The following is a 16,139-nucleotide window of genomic DNA, read 5'->3' on the forward strand; positions in this document are numbered from 1 at the left end:
CAGATGTGTGGTTAGAAGGGTGAGTTATTAATGCTTCAACTCTGTTAGTATTTTTATTTCCTGTATTTGTTCCAATGTATTTTATTTTAATTTATTTTTTTTAAAGATTTATTTATTTAATATACAGAAGAGGATGGCGGATCTCATTACAGATGGTTGTGAGCCACCATGTGGTTGTTGGGAATTGAATTCAGGACCTCTGGAAGTCAGTGCTCTTAACCAAGGCTCTGAGCCATCTCTCCAGCCCAACCAATGTATTTTAAAACAACTTTCTATTTGTGTGTTTGTGCAACATATCGTTGTGGGTGTTCTCAGCATGGTCTGTATTGTCTTGTTGTATACTATGGTGAGCTGCCAATTTGCCTGATTTTTTTTTTTTTTTTTTGAGACAGGATTCATCTGTGCAGCCCTGGCTGTTCTGGAACTCACTCTGTGGACCAGGCTGGCCTTGAACTCGGAGATCCACCTGCCTCTGCATCCTGAATGCTGAGATTAATGGTATGTGCCACCACCACCTGGCACTGTGGTGATATTTTATTTGTGCTTTAATAAATAAAACGTATCTGCGGATCAGAGGACAGAGTCAGCCACTAGATTAGACATAGAGGCCAGACAGTGGTGGCGCGCACACACACACACACACACACACACACACACACACACACACACACGCCTTTAATCCTATCACTTGGGAGTCATCTGGATCTCTGTGAGTTCAAGGCCACACTGGGAACAGAGCCATGCGTGGTGGCACACACCTTTAATCCCAGCACTTGAGATCTCATGTCATTGCTTGGGAAGGACACACGCCTTTAATCCCAGGGAGTGATGGCAGGAAGCAGAAAGGCGTATAAGGCACGAGGACCAGGAACTAGAGGCTTTTTAGCAGCAGTTCAGCTGAGATCCATTCGGGTGAAGACTCAGAGGCTTTCAGTCTGAGGAAACAGTATCAGCTGAGGAATTGGTGAGGTGAGGTTGGTTGTGCCTTGTTCTGTCTCTCTGATCTTTCAGAATTTACCCCAGTATTTGGCTCCAGGTTTTCTTTTTTAAATTTTTTTTATTAATAAGACCCTTTAAGATTTGTGTTACATGGCATTTTGCCAAATTTTCAAGCTTCCCCTTGCACAGAATCAAATGCTTTGAGGGAATTAGCCTGAAGAATGGTATTTGATAAGATACTTGAGTTTGCTTGATGCTTTTAAAATCAAGTGATATCAGTTGATTGTTTTCTTTATTAATTTTTGTGAAAGCCCTGTTGACTGGTTCCATTCTTATTTCTGTCACCTTTCCCTTCCTCTTCAGACAGGGTCTTACTATGCAGCTCATGCTGGCCTGGAACTTGCTTTTTAGCCTAGGCTGGACTCTAACTCATGATTTTCCTCCCTTAGCTTCCTTACTTCTGGGATTACCAGTGTGAATCACGTGGCCTGGCTCTGTCACATCTTTGTTGGTCATTTTACAATATTAAATTTCTGTCCTGGCATTTAGAAACACTACTAATTTGTTTTGTGCTAGTTAATTTTATTCTTTATCCTTCTTTTATTAATTAATATCATCTTTGAACCACATGAAGAACTATTTATTAATAACATTCACACCTATGTATGTAGACCCAAATACTTCTCTGTATTCAGTAATTTATCAATTTTATGGAAACCTCTCCTTCTTTGCCTCCAAAGCAGTCAGTGAGATAAGATTTCACACTTTAATTCCATACTTATTGAAATTTCCTTTCCTCTTATCATTTTTGCCCTATTGAATTATACTACCATATGTCCTGGACAGCAAGGGCGCTATTTATTTCTTTTTCTCTGAATATGAATTTCATATACTAATAATTTACTCTCTTAATCTGCCTCCAATCTCATTTCATTTTGTATCCCCTGGTGTATCTCTTTTAGATTTTTGCTTTCTTTATGTTTTTGTTGGGTTGCAATCATAGTTAACCCATTTGCCATGGTTTGAGTGTTTGTCCTCCCCAAAATCACATTTAAACTTACTTGCCATTGTACAATATTAAGATGGCTGGTTTAGAACTGGTTATGTAGATCAACCTCGCTTTAAATTCAGAGACCTGAGCAGTGGGGTTAAAGGCGTGTGCCATTATGTCTGGCAAAATGTCATACTTTCAAGGATGAGATTAATGCTGTTATAAAAGAGCTAGGTTAGCTTCATTTGCTTCTTTGTACCCTGATGCTGGCAGTCTGATCTTGGACTTCCTAATCTCCAAGCTAGATTAAGGTATTCTGTTATGGAAACCTTCAAGGGATGAAGACAAAACTGATATTAGAGAAATGGGGAGTCACTTGTTATAACAAAAATGTCAAATTTTAAAGATGGCCTTGGAGTTGTGTAATAGAGGCTGAAAGAAATTGGATACATAGGCTATGAAATCTCATATTTACCATGAATAAAGTATAGAGGACAATTCTGGTGATAGCCTCAGAAGAAAAGACTTACAAAGCAAGTCTAAATTCTCAGAGATTTCTTAAACTCCAGAGGACTGGAACAACAGCACAATCCGGTAAAACTGAATGTATACATAACACTCCACCCTAGAACAAGATACACATTTTCCTATTGGGCACACGGACATTTTCCATATGTTAAGCATCAGATAATATCAATAAATCTTAAAAGTCTAAAGTAATAAAGGTTTCTTTCTTTGATCAAAATGGATTGAAATTAGAAATAACAAAAGGAAAATTAGAATAGTCACAAATGTGTAAATTCAAGAACATTTGTTTTTTTAATTTAAATCATTTAAATTTTTGTTAAAATATTCAAATGTTCATACCATTAGCCCCCCCCCACATATCCTGATATACATGTTTGAACAAAATCATATTATAATAATAATATGTTAATATCTGTACAATAAGAAGACACCTTTCTTCTGCTTTTTTCTCCTTCCTTTCTCTCTTTCATCTTCCTGTCCTCTAAGGCCATCCTGAGCAATAGCATATACAGAGCACAGTGTTTGGCTTCTAAATAACTCACAGGAAATGGTTGATTCCATCAAGAATGAGGGGAAGGAAATTATATTAAACTGGAATAATGTTTATTTTGAGAAATTAAGTAGCTTCAGTAAAGAGTCATTTAGAGCAGCTGCCCAAACCAAATGCCATTCACTGCTTTTCAGAGTGTACACAATATTGAGAAAAATTCTCCAGTTAATCAGATGACAGCTTATCTGTTTGCATAGCTTCGAGCATCCTATGTCTGCCTAGTTTCTGCAATTCAGATTAGCAAAAATATCTCCAAAAAAGATTTCTCTTGTAAAATTTCTCATTGAAAACTCTCTGAAAATAACCGTAAAAGACATGACTTTCCTTCAGGGTGATGATGAAGGACAAAGAGCATCAAGACAACTGCTGTCCCAGTGAAAGGACACACCCCACGGACAAGGATGCAGAGCCCATGAATCTAGATGCTCCTCACCACAGTGGGAGACTTGTAGCAGTGAAAATAGAACAACTTCCTCATCCTGTACCATTAACCATCACAGTGAAGAACATTTGTTTTAAAGGCAGGATGTCACTATATAACCTGTGATGGGTATTTTTGGCTGTCAACTTGACTACATCTGGATTTAACTAAAACCCAAGCAACTGGGTACAACTGTCAAGGATTTTTTTAAAATTAATCATTTGAGGTAGGAAGACCTACTTCATTTTTGTTGTTATTTTTATTTTTTATTTTTGTTTTTGAGACAGGATTTCCCTGTGTAACAGTCCTAGCTGTCCTGGTACTCTGTAGATCAGACTGGCCTCAAACTCACAGAATTCCACCTGCTTCTGTCTCCTGAGTGCTGGGATTAAAAGTGTGTGCCACCATGCCAGGCAGGAAGACCCATTTTTAATTTGGATCTTTCAAGGTGGGAAGATCCACCTTTGATCAGGGCCACACCTTCTGCCTGAAGCCTGTGTAAAGGACATGGTAGAAGGAAGCTTGCTCTTTGCTCGTTCTTGCTCTAGTTAGCAAGTCTATTCCTTCACTGGCATTAGAGTCTACTTCTTTGGGATTCAGTGTATGCTGAAGACTAGCTGAGACATCCAACTTTGTGGATTGAACAACTGCAGGTTTCTTGGACCTTCTGGTAGACAACTATTGTTGGGCTAGCTGGACTACAACCTGTAAGCCATTCTAATAAATCCCACATATATTTTTTCATAAGTTCTGTTTCTTAGAGTACCCTTCCCTGACTAACATATAATCCAAGCCATATTCTAAATCATGATCCTTGTAAGGTCTCAGATTCAGGGTTCAAGAGGGACAGTAGGTCAGACTCTCCTTTTGATTAAAAGAGTTACTAGAAACGTTATGATATGGGGAAATGGGGTATTTTTGAGTTTGATAGAATTAAAAAACAGAACTTCTCTTGAGTCAGATGGGATTAGCTGGGGAGAGGATGTTAGGGTTCTGGAAAACTTGATAGTCATCAAAACCACCCTGAGACATACTTTTGGATTCTTGTCTCATGAATTCAAATTCTGATATTATGAACCATAAAGGGCGGGTTTTAGGGAGAAGTTATAGACTCTGAGGTCAGAGCTTGAGAACTAGAGGAGGGGGTGGAGCAAAAAAGAGCCCTTGATTAGTAGGTTGGCTCATTGGAAAGAGTATAAGGACCTGAGTTCAAATATCCAGCACCCATGTAAAAAGCTGAGCATGGAATATAACCTCTTTGTCCAGCCAGATCCTGCACATTCTTCTCCAGGGTCTAGTAGGCTGAGTTCTTCTATTCTTTCTCTCCATGCACTTCCCACCCTCATTATATCCTGGGTCTCATATTCTATGCCCTGGTCTGTTCTGGCCACCACTTCCAGTGCCACAACTGACCTCTAGGCTTTTACCAGGCCCCACTCTGCCTGCTTCTGATCCACAGACACCCTTACTCCACATTCTAAACTCTCTACCCAACCAGATGTTGCACATCTTTCTCCAGGGTTTTGTCATTTGAGTCTAATGATCCTCCCCTCCACACACCCTCCTCAACTCCCAGATCAACTTTTTAAAATCCAGGCTTGTGCTTGGATACACATACTGTATACAACTCAGTTTCCTGTGTCCACTGGACTTCATTCTACCAAAGCCTATTCATCCTTTAGGCCCAACCTGACCTGCACATCCTCTGTTCTTCCCCAATCTGCTTTGTCCATATAGGACAAAGAGCTAGTAAAAGAAATCCACATGCCCAAATCTTCTCACAAAAATGCAAACGGTATGAAAGATGAAGGCAGTATCCCCTCTCCAACCTCCACCACTCCTATAGAAAATTTTGGCAATGAGAATCAACTAGATGAACCCCAGGGCATAGATTTTTAAAAGAACAATTATAAACATCATCAAATAATTCACTGAATTTAAAGAATACATAAAGAAGTAGCCCAATGAGCTTAAAGAGAAAGAATATAAAGAGAATAAACACTTGAGTGATACCCAGGAAAACATAAATATAGGCTGATTGAAATGACAAAGGCAATCCAGAATTTGAAAATGGAATTCAATGAAGCAGTAGAAATATTGAAGAAGAGTGAAGATCGAATTGAAAAACCTCATAACCAACCAGAAAACTAAAGTGAAAGACTTACAAATAGAATCAATCAGTCAGAATATCAAAACTTGAAGATGAAGTAGAGGATCTGGATATAATAAGCAAAGAATATGAAAAATTAAAAAAGCCTACAGGAAAGGAACTTATAGGAAATGTGGGATACTGTTAAAAGACCAAACCTTCGAATTATAGGCATAGATGAAGAAGAATCCCAGGTCAATGGCATAGGTCAGGTTTTCAACAAGGTCATAAAAGAAAACTTACAAAAACTAAGGAAATACATACTCATACAAATTTAAGAAGCACAATGAATACCAAATAGACAAGACCAGAAAAGAAAATTCCCATAGCATATCATAGTCAAAACACTACATATTCAGAACAAAGGCAATGTGTTGAAAGCTGCAAGAGAAAAAGCACAATTCACATAAAAAGGAAAACCTATCAGAATAACAGCTTATGTCTCAGTGGAAATTTCAAAAGCCAGAAGAGCCTGGAACAATGGAATAAGACCATAATGGCCAAACTAGACTAATATTTCAAGCAAAACTACCTGCCATTATTGAAGAAAAAATTAAAACTTTCCATGATCTAAGCATCCTAAGAAATTATATCCAATAATCCAAACCTAAAGAAAATATAGGGAGCAATATTTCAGGCTGAAGAAAGGAATAGAGATAGTTAAGAGGCCATAAAAAGAAACATGAAGACACAATATCACTAGAAATGGCAACACAATGACTACAATCAACACACAGACATTTTAATAATAACTTTAAATATTAATGATCTTGATTCTCCAATCAAAAGACAGTCTGGGTAAATGGATCAAGAAACAAAATTGATCTGTTGTCTATAAAAACACATTTTAATTTTAATAATAGACATGACATTAGAGCAAAAGAATGAACAAAAGTACTCCATTAAATGGGACCAGCAAGCAGGCATCACTATCCTAGTAGCTGACAAAATATATTTCAAGTTAAAACTTCTCAGATTAGATAAAGAAGGACACTTCATTCTATTTAAGGGAACATTACCCAAGCTAACATTACTATTCTAAACATATGTTCACCAAACTCTGGTATACCCAGGTTCACTGCATGTAAAGGCACAGATAATATCATCCTATTAGTAAATGGTGATTTAATACCCAACTTTCTCCACCAGACAGCTCATCCAGACAAAAAAATTAAGAAAAAAATCATAATTGAATGGCATAATACATTAAATAGACTTCACAGATACTCACAGAACATTATTCTCCCAAACCAAAGAATACACATTCAGCAACACATGGAATCTTCTCTAAAACAGACAACATTCTGGATCACAAAAAAATCTTCACAAATTCAGAAAGACTGAAATAACTTCATGTATCCTATTTGATCACAAAGCCATAAATAAAACTTAAAATTGACAACAAACAAATCTCTAATAAATACACAAATTCATGGAGATTAAACAACTCATTACTGAATAATGGATATGTCAAAGAACAAATCAAGAAAAATAAAATATTTCCTGGAACTAGATGGAAATGAAAAGAACACAACAAACTTCTGGGATACATCAAAAGCAGTTCTATGAGGGAAACTTATAGTTCTAAATGCCTTTGCTAAAAAGCGAGAAGAGTACAAATAAACAATGACGAACTAAAAAAAAATCTGAAAAACAAGAACAAAGCAAATCCAAACTCATTTGACAGCAAGAAACAATACAAATTAGAGCTGAAATCGATTAAGCAGAAACAAAAAAACAATACAAAGAATTTATAAATCCAATAGTTGAGAAGATAAGATTGACAGATCACTCACCCAACTAACCAGAAGAAAGAGAGAGGATACAAATTAATAGAACTAGAGATGAACAGGAAAATATTACAACAGACATAAAAGAAATTCAGAATATTATAAGTGAATACTTTAAAATTGGGACTTCATTAGGCTAGAAAACCTAAAAGAAATGGTTGACTTTCTATATTCAGTCAACCCACCAAAATCACATTGAGAAATGGTCAACAACCTAAGCAGACCCATAACAAATGAGTAGAATAAAATAGCAATTAAAAGCCATCTAATTAAAGGCCCGGATGGATTCACAGGATAATTTTTACCAGATGTTTAGAGAAGATCTATAGCCAATCCTTCTAAACTATTAATCCCCTCCCCCCCAAAAAAAACCCCAGAAGGCATATTCTCAAATTCCTTCTGTGAAGCCAGTACCACATTGACAACAATAAAAAAAAAAAAAAAATCAACTACAGGCCAGTATACCCAAGAACACAGATTAAAAAATGCTCTATAAAATATTTGTAAATTCAGACATGTTAAAAAGATTACCCACCATGACCAAGTTGATTTTATTCCCAAGATACAGAAATGACTTAACATTCACAAGTAAATAAATGTAACAAACCATATGAAAGGAATTAAAGAAAAAAAAATCACACGATCATATCAGTTGATGTAGAAAAAGCTTTTGACAAAATCCAACATGCCGTCACAGAAGGATTAGGACTAGGAGAAATATCCTTCAATCAATGTGATAAAAGGCATGGATGTGAAACCCACAGCCAACATCATCCTAAATGGAGAAAAACTTGAAGAAATTTCGTTGAAGTCAGGAATGAGACAGAGCTGTGACTTGTCCTCACTCTTTTCCAATATTGTACTTAAAGCATTAGCTGGAGCATTAAGGCAAAAGAGGGAAATTTAAAGGACATAAATAGGAAAAGAAGAAGTCAAATTATCCCTAGTGACACGAGATTCCCAAAATTCTACCAGAAAAGTTCTAGAGACAATAAAAAATTTAGCAGTGTGGCAGGATACAGAATCAACTTGTATAATTCAGCAGCTTTTTTATATACCAACAACAAACACACAGAGACAGAGATCATAGACACATTCCCATTCATAACAGCCTCAAAGAAAATAAAATATCAGGGCTGGAGAGATGGCTCAGAGATTAAGAGCACTAATTGCTCTTCCAAAGGTCCTGAGTTCAATTCCCAGCAACCACATGGTGGCTCACAACCATCTGTAATGAGATCTGGTGTCCTCTTCTGGCCTGCAGAGATACATGCAGACAGAACACTGTATACATAATAAATAAATCTTAAGAAAAAAAAAAGAAAATAAAATATCTAGAAACAAACCTAAAGAAGGAGGTGAAGGACCTTTACAATGAAAACTTTAAATATCTGAAGAAAGAGATAAAGACATTAGAAAATGGAAGGACATTCCACGCTCATGGATTGGTAAAATTAATTTTGTTAAAATGACCATTTTGTTAAAAGCCACTTACAGACTCAGTGCAATCCCAGTCAAAATCCCCATCTCATTCTCCACTGGAATAGAAAAACAATCCTAAAATTCATATGGAACCACAAAAGACCCTGAATAGCTAAAAACAACAACAACAACAACAACAACAACAACAACAAAAAGAAACAAAAAGCCCCAAACAAACAAAAATCAAAACAAACAAATAAATAAATCTGGAGCAAAAAGAACAATGTTGGAAGGGTTACCATTCCAGATCTTGAGATATATTACAGAGCCATAGCAATAAAACAATACAGTACTGTCACAGGTACATACATGTAGACCAATGGAACAAGATCAAAGACCCCAAATGAGTACATACAACTTCAGCTCTTTAATATAACATATACTGGAGAAAAGAAAGCAAATGGTCCTGGGGAAAACTGTGTGTCCACATGCAGAAGAATAAAATTAGACCCATATTTATCACTTTGCATAAAAATCTAACTCCAAATGGATCAAAGATATAAAAGTGGAACTTGAAATATTGAATCTGCTAGAGAAAATGTAGGTGGTGCCCTACATCATATAGATGAGGATAGGAAAAGACTTTCTAAATAGGACTTCATTTGTCTAACAATTATGACAACAATTGATAAGTGGGACTTCATAAAACTAAAATGGTTCTGCACAGCTAAAGAAAAAAAATCTATCAGGTGAAGAGGAAGCCCACAGAATGGGAATGTTTGCCAGCTGTACATCTGAGGCAAGAAAACAAATGACCCATTCAAAAAATGGGCTTGGGACCTGAACAGAAAGTTCTCAAAAGAATAAATAAAATAATGAAAAATTAACTCAAAATTTTTCATCATTTGTGACAATTTAGGAAACTCAAATCAAAACAACTTTGATTGTTGTATATATGTGTATAACAGCAATGAAAAAAGAGACCATGAGTTTGAAAAAGAGCAAGGAGGGATATATGGAAGAGTTTAGAGGAGGAAAAGGGAAGGAGGAAATGATTTAATTGTATTATAATCTCAAAGATAAAAGAAAGAAACAATAACAGTCAATTTTGAGATTTCATCCTACTCCAGTCAGCATAGCAAAGATGGACAAAACAACTTCCAACAAATGCTGGGTAGTGGGGATCCAGGGGAAAGAGTCTTCATTCACTGTTGGTGGGATTGCAAACTTGTCCAGCCACTTTGGACATGAGTGTGGAAAATGCTCAAAAAGCTAAAAATGGATCTATATGATTTAGCTATCTATGTCTCTCCTTGTCATGCCTGAAGGACTTGATATCCTACTCCACAGGTACTTGCTCAACCATGCTCATTGCTGCTGTGTTCACAATAGCTAGGAAATGGAAACAATCTTAATATCCTTCAACCAACAAATGGATAATAAAAATGTGGTCCATATACATTATAGAATACTTTTTAGCTCTAATGAAAAATGGAATAATAAAACTTTCAGGTAAATGGAATAGACTAGAAAAGATCATATTGAGTGAGACAAGACCCATAAAGACAAGCAGCACTTGTTCTGCCTCATCTGAGGTTCCTAGCACCAAATCTTCAGATTGAGTATATAACTTGGAGTAACTGCTGAAACCAGGAAAATGAAGAGACTTGTGTGTGTGTGTGTGTGTGTGTGTGTGTGTGTGTGTGTGTGTGTGTGTGTGAGAGAGAGAGAGAGAGAGAGAGAGAGAGAGAGAGAGAGAGAGAGGGAACAATAAAGGGGGATAACAAACAAGGCACAAAGTGAACTGAAGGAGGAAATGGGAAAAATGGGAGGGGGTTCTAAGGAAGTGGGAAGGAGATAAATAAAAAAAAAAGAGAATAAAATAACAGTATGGATGTCTGAAAAAGTCACAAGGAATCATGCTATTAACTTTCTACCTAAAAATGCCTATTACCAGGAGATCTCATCTATTCCCCCTTCCCAGAAAATCTATGCTTCCCTCTTAGGGTCTTCCTTACTACCTAGCTTCTTTGGGCCTGTGGATTATAGCCTGGTTATCCTTTGCTTTACATGTAATATACACTTATGAGTGAGTACATACCATGTTTGTCTTTCTGGGTCTGAGTTATGTCACTCAGGATGATTTTTTTCTAGTTCCATCCATTTGCCTGCAAATTTCATGATGTCATTTTTTTTAACGACTGAGTAATACTCCATTCTGTAAATGTACTATATTTTCTTTGCCTTTTTTTGGTTGAAGGGCATCTAGGTAGTTTCTAGGTTCTGGCTATTATGACTAACACTGTTATGAACATAGGGGGTAGTGGAGGGGGGAGGTGGTGTTAGTGGTGGAAGGGAGGGAACATGAGGGATCAAGTTGGTTGAGTTGGGGGCAGAATGGAGAGGGAGAGTAATGAAACAGATATCTTGATGGGGGACCATTTTGGGGTTAGGGAGAAACCTGGTGTCAGAGAAACTTCCAGGAAACCACAAAGATGACTCCAGCTAAGACTCCTAGTGGAAAGGGTGCCTGAACTGGTCTTCTCCTGTAATCAGATTGGTGACTAATTGTCATTAGAGAGCCTTCATCCAGTACCTGATAGAAGCAGATGCAGAGATTCACAGCCAAGCACTGGGCTGAGTTCCAGGAGTCCAGTTGAAGAGATGGAGGAGGAATTATATAAACAAGGGGGGGGTATTAAGATCATGATGGGGAAACTCACAGAGACAGCCGACCTGAGCTAGTGGGAGCTCATGGATTCTGGACCAACAGCTAGGGAGCCTGCATGGGACTGACCTAGGCATGAGGGTGACAGGTATGTAGCTTGGTCTGTTGTGGGGCCCCTAGAAGTGGGATCAGGATCTATCCCTGGCACATGAGCTGACTTTTTGGAATTTATCCTCCATGCTGGGATTTCTCACCTAGCCTTGATACAGGCTAGGTCCCACCAAAACTTGATATGTCATGCTTTGTTGACTCCCATGAGAGGCCAGCCCCTTTCTGAATAGAGGACAAGTGGATGGCAGTGGTGGGTAGATGGGAGGTGAGGGGAGGAAGGGAAAGAGAGGAGGGAGGGGAAACTGTGGTTGGTATCAAAAATAAATGAAAAATTTAATAAAAAATACCTGTAACACACATGTCAGTATATAAATATACATATATAATTTAAAAGAAAATTTCCCATCTGGGCTGACAATGCTTCCCCAAGCTATAGACCATCTAATAAAAACCCCAACAAAAGGCATGAGGAACTGAGCAGCCCTCTTCAGGTCAGGGTTGTCCAAGAGCCTCCCAAAACATTGTGGGATATTTCTATACCCTTGGCTACTCTCCTCACACTTAAAGGTAGAAGATAACTCCCTATTACTGAAGATACCATGTACTTCAGACACAAGGCCCAGAGGACCTGAGCTGGATCTGACCTGAAAGATTCCTCCCGGAGAACTAGCCTTAATGTTAGCAGAAGGAACTATGCAAGCTTCTAAAGGATAGAAGCAACCAACAGTCCTACGTAGTAATGATGCTTATGGACCACCACAACAACCAGCATGACATAAAGGCTGCAGTTGTGTAACAAATAACCAATAGCTCTCAAATTGAACTTAAGAACTGCTCTACAAGAGGGACATAATGCCTGGTACTGGAAATCTAAATCACTCCTCCACTGTTGGTGGGAGTGCAAACTTATATAGCCACTTTGGAAATCAGTATGGTGGTTTCTCAGAAAACTGGGAATCGACCTCAGTCTACCTCAAGACCTAGCTCAATCATACCACAAGGACACATGCTCATCAGGAAGCTCACAACTGCCTGCAGCTCCAGGTATCAAGAGATCCTTCTCATTTGGATCCTGGGTCTTCAGCATCTTCTCTCGGCCCCGCCTTGTAGGCATGACCATTACTGAAGCCTCAATGGAGGTTGGAACTTACAGGCCAATGCTGGAATGGCTATCCACTACAACTATGTTTATAGCCGCATTATTCATAATAGACAGAACCTGGAAACAACCTAGATGCCCCTCAACTGAAGAATGGATTAAGAAAATGTGTTACATATGCACAATGCAGAGAACAATCATGACATCATGAAATTTGAAGGCAAATGGATGGAACTAGAAAATATCAACCCACAGCTCCAGAGAAGCTAGCTAACAAGGAGGACCTAAAGATGGACGCATGATCACCTTGGGAAGGGGAAATAGATGAGATCTCCATGAGTAAACGGGATGAGGGGAGAACAATGGAGGGTAGGGGATGGGGGATGAGAACATAAGGAAACAAGATGGTCAAGCTGGAACAGGGATGGAGTAGAAAAGCAATGAAAGAGATACCATGATAGGGGGAGACATCATGGGGCCAGAGAGAAACTGGGTGCTAGGGAAGTTCCCAGGAATCCCCAAGGATGACCCCAGCTTGGACTATTAGAAATAGAGAAGGTGCCTGAACTGCACTGCCTTACCCCATGACCAGATTGATGAATCCCTAACTGTCATCACAGAGCCTTTCTCCAGTGACTAATGGAAGCAGATGCAGAGATCCATACCATGGGACTGGACTAGGCCCTCTGCATGGTGAGACAGTTGTGTAGCCTGATCTGCTTGGGGAGCCCCCTGGCGGTAGGATCAGAATCCAACCCTGGTGCATGAGCAGGCTTTTTGGAGCTCCCTACCTATGATAGGACACCTTGTGCAGCCTTGAGGCAGGGGGAAGGGCTTGGACTTGCCTCTACTGGATGTGCCTCACCATGGGAGGCCTAGCCTTCTTGTGGGAAGGGGTAAGGGGTGGGTTAGGAGGGGGAGGCTGGGGGGTGGTGGGAGGAGGGAAGAGGGGGATCTTTGATTGGTGTGTAAAATGAATGGAAAATTTTTCTTAATAAAAGATGTAGAAAATTAAAAACAAAAACAAAAACAAAACAAAACAAAACAAAACAGAACAACCCTCAAAGCCCATTGCTTCCCACAGACCTATTAATAGCTGAGTTCTGCAGCTCACTTTGGTCTGTTGTATATGTATAATGGATATGATGTAGAATTAGGTGCTAATGTGCATACTTTCCCAACTTTCCAATGGAGTTGGGAACTTGAAATTGGCAACAGAAGAAGAATGTCGTTTTATAATGGAAATAGCCAAATGTTACAAGCCTGAAATTTCCTTTGTTTCAAAGTTGATTGTTAAACATTTACACCATTGTATTCAATCCTTCATAGTTTTTTTTTTTTTGGTTCTTCCTTAATTCTGTCTGTGATCCCCTACTCAGTAGCAAATAGCCATATGAAACAGAACAGACTATAAACTACAGAAATAAAATAAAAATAAACTTAAAATATAGGAGCCATATCTTATCAGGGAATAGCCTTTCCTTTGTCAGCCTTTGACATGCAGTGTAAACAAAGCCCTGCCAACCAGATCTTCCTCCTAGTTGCCTAAACTGTACAATCAACGCTTGTTATATGGTTCTAAAATCTCAGGGAGAGACACTTATGGTAGCTGCTTCTTCCTTTGTGCAAGCATTTGTGTTTTTAACCTGCAAAATTAAGTATTTTAACAGGGCCATAGGAGATTACGCCTGAAGGTGAGTTTTAAAGAGAAAGTTTCTGTTGAGTTTCAAACCCAAGACTGAAAGGAACAAGCAGATGCCCTAACAGACTGCTCAGTCTTCTCTCAGAGATCAGGCCTCAATTTCAGTTTCCTGAGACTTGAACAAGCAGTTTCTGGGAGGGCCATGAGTAAAAGACAATGAATCTTGATGCCCCTGCAAGCCTTGGCCATTGAGCCAGTCCCCACAGTCAGTACTTGCTAGGCCACCCAGCCTCCATAGCAGATCAAGGACAAAGCCTGGTACTTGTCCAGGCCTGCCCCCAAAATGGATAACTGTAACCCCCAACTCACCCTAGCCAATTAAAAGTAACTAACATGATTGCCACTTGAATAAACCAATCTTGAGTCTGTTCCTATGTAGTCTGAAGACCTCAAGACCCCCCTTGCTTTATCTACCCCTATAAAAACCCTGCTCCATTGCTACTCGGCGTCTTTTCTGCTTTACTGTTGCATCAGATGGATGGAGAGGCCTGTGTTAACTCACAACAGTAAAAAGATATTTACATTGGGTTTGGCCTTTTGGTGGTCTTTGGGGCACTCTGGGTACAACAAGGACAAACTGAGGTACCTATTTAACATATCAAAGCAGACCTGGCTTCCAGGTTCTCCCAGCATCCCTAGGTCTCTACCTGTTACAAGGTATAGCTACTGTACTCCACCCTCTACCCTGAACTCTTCAGCCCAGGGGTTAGGCTGCCCTTCATCCAGAGGCTCTTCCCAATATTCCAGATATTTTGGTTACCATCCAATTTTGTACCTTTGGGCCTCCTGGTTGCTGCATCTGATTGCCCTCTCCCCCACCCTCCTGACATGGCACAGCTCAGACTGGTCATGTCTACTCTGAATTCCTCCAGATGTCTCTGCCTTTACCTATGCTCTCCCACATATCTATAAAAAACTTTCTCCTCCAGCATACCTTGAAGTCATGTCTTTTCCTTTCTTTTTTTTTCCATTCAGTTTCTGCCCTACATATCCTTCAAAAAAATGTATCAAAGACAATGAACTTTTCTAAGCACAAGTCTCTTCCATCCATCAACCCAACAAACCCCTGCTCCTTGCAGACACTAACAGAAATGCATTTCTTTAAGACAAATAGTTTGTCTCATTTTTCTAAGCCTAGACTTGCAAAACACAATATTCTGTCTCCTGGTTGGTTTTCTTAAATGCTTCAGGTAAAGTAGAGGCAGTGGATAGTTAGACCTCTAGGGCCTAGTAAAGAGTTGACATATACTTAGTGGGTTGGTGTATCTGACTGACTCTATATTTAAAAATATATATCTAATCTTTAAAGTTTGATAAGGAGATGCCATATAGTGTACTATCTAACTTTATCTTTAAAACTCTGTAAGGAAATAAAGATAAGGAGATGTAATATGCTCAGAGATCTTTCAGATGCCCAGGGAAGAAAATTAACCCCCTGAGCACTGGGGCTATGTCACACTAGAAAAATAGTAACATAGCACAGAAATGTTTACAATGTCTACTACAGAAACCTGAATTTGGAAAAAGGAGTATCCCAGATTTTTAAGCGGGAGCTCAGAATAATGTGTATCACAGATTCTGTCTGAACCCTTTATCTTTTAAGTAAGTAAAAGGACAGTATATGGGGGTTCTATTCTTGCCAGATGCCAGAAATGCTAGAAATATTTAGGGGTTCTGGTTCACATTCTTGTTTTCTGTTTGCTAGCCAGGACAATGCTGCTTTGTAAACTACTTCCATTTTGGTTGAGTGGTGATAATTCACATAACTT

The sequence above is a fragment of the Onychomys torridus genome, chromosome 1 (genome assembly GCF_903995425.1).
Source record: "Onychomys torridus chromosome 1, mOncTor1.1, whole genome shotgun sequence".
NCBI classification, from domain to species: Eukaryota; Metazoa; Chordata; class Mammalia; order Rodentia; family Cricetidae; genus Onychomys; species Onychomys torridus.